This window comes from Canis lupus, chromosome 30, assembly GCF_048164855.1.
Source record: "Canis lupus baileyi chromosome 30, mCanLup2.hap1, whole genome shotgun sequence".
Classification (NCBI taxonomy): Eukaryota; Metazoa; Chordata; class Mammalia; order Carnivora; family Canidae; genus Canis; species Canis lupus.
This window is the reverse complement of record NC_132867.1, coordinates 33,830,720-33,833,563: the sequence shown is the minus strand read 5'-3', so window position 1 is coordinate 33,833,563 and position 2,844 is coordinate 33,830,720. Positions and strand designations below refer to the sequence as shown.

Sequence of the window (2,844 nt, the reverse complement as noted above, 5' to 3'; positions counted from 1 at the left end):
CATTGTCTGACACATAAGAAGACCTCAGTCAATATTGCTTGAATGGATGAATGAGTACATGTGTGGATTCCTTGGCTGTGTGCTGTGTGTACTGATTGGTTTCCTCCTCAGAGCAATATTGTGATTCAGATGGCTGAAGTGAGTCAGACTATTTCTCTGGTGAGAAGCCTAGTGGTCTGGAAATTAGAGAGGCAGTATAAGGCATGTGTGAGAACACCAACACTTGCTCTACCTGGGTATACCTGGGCACTGGGCCTTTGTTTTCTTATTTGTAGAATGGTGTGACAGTGGTACCTGCCTTGTGGGGTTGCTATTATGACAATTAGATGACATTGCATTTGGTTGGAACAGAACTTAGAACATTGTAGGTGCTCAATAGATATAAGCTACTATGGTGCCCTTTTCCAGATGAATGAGGTAATGTGAGCAAGAATACAGGTGGCAGAGGCAGACTCAGAACCCAGATCTAACTTCTTCTAGAGGCTGAGTTAGGTCTTGGCCACAATGTTAATTTTCTTGATATATTTGAGGTAGGCTTCAAAGAAATTAGGCAGATAACATGGGAGCACTCTAGCAGTGGAAGGATGGAGTGTTCAATACTACAGATGGCGTGGCTACCAGTGGGTCACCACAAGGACACTGGTCAATATAGAGAAACAATATTAACCAACACAGGAAACTACTTCATGGCTGTATGAATCAGAATCTCATGGCTTTCATTTTGATTTCTCAGAGATGGAGATACAAAAGGAGCAGGCCAACCTATGCCAATTTACCAACAAGCAAGTTTCATGAGAACCACTTCACCAGATGAGAGAATAGTTTAGTTCATACTGCGGTATTGTATGACAAAAGGCAGAGGTCAAGTGGATGACTCATAGCATGGCCAACATCACTCAGCTACAGCTGCGGTAACCCCAAATTCCTACCTTGCCTTTACCAGTGTATCTGCTAAAGCCCTTTGTGTAATTACTTCTTGATTTTCTGCTTTTCAGTCCATTGATCAGCTGATTCCATGGTTAATTCCAAATATAGGCACACTGTTCTGTCTTTTCAACCTTACCTTAACTTCCTGGCTATGTTTTGTTTCACCAGCAATTATTTTATTTTTTTTTTAATTGGAACACAAACCAGTCACAGAGTTTTGAGATCTCACTAGGTATATGTTGGATAAAAGAGATGAGGTTTTGAATTTTTTCCACGGACAATGCGCAATGCAATTGTGATTCAGAACTAAGAGTTCTGAGCCTCATAGTGGTACTGCACTATTAATAGTCCTGGTCATCAGGCTTAAGGATGCTTGGAATAGTGCCACCACGGTCTTGAAATCCAAGCCAAGAGACTGGGTCCTTTTCATCTGTTGACCTTCTTTTCTTATATGTGGCTTTTAGAAATAAAATCTATTGAAGATAATTGACCAGCTACTTAGCTCTACCAGGAAGAGATAAAAATAATTTTCTTACATATTTATTTGTTTAACTGATCACCAACAGCCCTGAAAATACTAAACTGAAAAATATACTACTTTCCTCTCACTGGTGACACAATTAAATAACTATTTTACTACAAAGTAGTAATAATAATTGAATGTGTTTCCTGATATTCTGCACAAATATTAATGAATTTCCTAGCTGGTTTAGCTGGTTTATTTTTATTTGATTTCTGTCTATCTTTGAAGTGTCCAAAGAGCACTCACATAGGTTTTGTTTTGTTTTGTTTATGAAGTTTGTTCAGTATTAGAAGAATCACTCATTCCTTTTTATGCTGGTTGTTGGGGATTAGTATCACACTCTAAAACACAGTGAAATTCGATGTTAATAAAACGTCATTTTTCATTTTCTCCTAGCTTATACTTCTTTTCCACACATATTGCATGTACTAATAGGTTATGAAAGTTTTAAGTTACTACAGCTTACACTGTATTTAGAAAAACTTGTTTCAGAACAATCCAGTAAATTATCTATTACCCTGTACTGTGTTAGAATGTGCTGTGCCCTAAGAATATAGCAGACAGAAGTTCTCACACAAATTCTTACACCTTCGAGAGATACAGAGCTCTCTTCCAGAAAGCACATAATCAGGGCCTCCTACACTAAGTGTTAAGTGCTTAACATCTTTACAGAGACCTCCTGGGCTTCTGACCAAACCAATGGTGAACACTGAGCTAGGAGAAACTTCTCTGTAAGAAAGCCTTGTGGTTGCCAGGAATGAGAAAATCTATTGACTATTGCATTCTGCTCTTTTGATATGTTTTGTTATTGTTGAAAGCAAAGTGCAGGAAGCTGCCATTTATTAATTTCCTTCAATCTCCTTCCCAGGATCTGTAGCATGTTCTCACTGGCCAAGAGACTGCTGATTCAGGCAAATCTTCTGTGGGCTGGATTATGTGAGAAAGAAAGTGTCCATTTTTGGGTCTCTGGAAGGAAAAGGAGACTCAGTTTTTAAGGGAATTAAGAGGAAACAAGGCAAAAAATAATTTCTCTCACAAAAAAAAATAAATAAAAGGGTGTGCTATATTACACTTTACTTCAGAATTTTAAGATAAATTTTGAGATTGTTTATTAAGAATTAACTCTTGGGGTGCCTGGGTGGCTCAGTTGGGTAAGCATACAACTCTGATTTTAGCTCTGATTGTGATCTCAGGGTCATGAGATCAAGCCCCAAGTGGGGCTCAGCACTCAGTGCAGAGTCTGCTAGAGATTCTTTTTCTCCTTCTGCCCCTTCCCCTTGTGCTCTCTCTCTCTCTCTCAATAAATACATAAATAAAATCTTAAAAAAAATTAACTCTCTCCAACCCATATAAAATTGCTGCTTTATAGAACTAAGGCATTTCTTATCTAAGAT

At 38.3% G+C, this 2,844-nt stretch overlaps 1 long non-coding RNA gene across 1 annotated transcript; it reads left to right on the top strand.

The window, feature by feature from the left end:
* The first annotated feature begins 338 nt into the window (after nt 1–338).
* On the top strand, nt 339–2,588 carry LOC140621627 (uncharacterized). Its single transcript, XR_012021381.1, has 3 exons — nt 339–417; nt 734–911; nt 2,319–2,588. It is a non-coding gene; the product is annotated as an uncharacterized lncRNA (long non-coding RNA).
* The last annotated feature ends 256 nt before the right edge of the window (nt 2,589–2,844 follow it).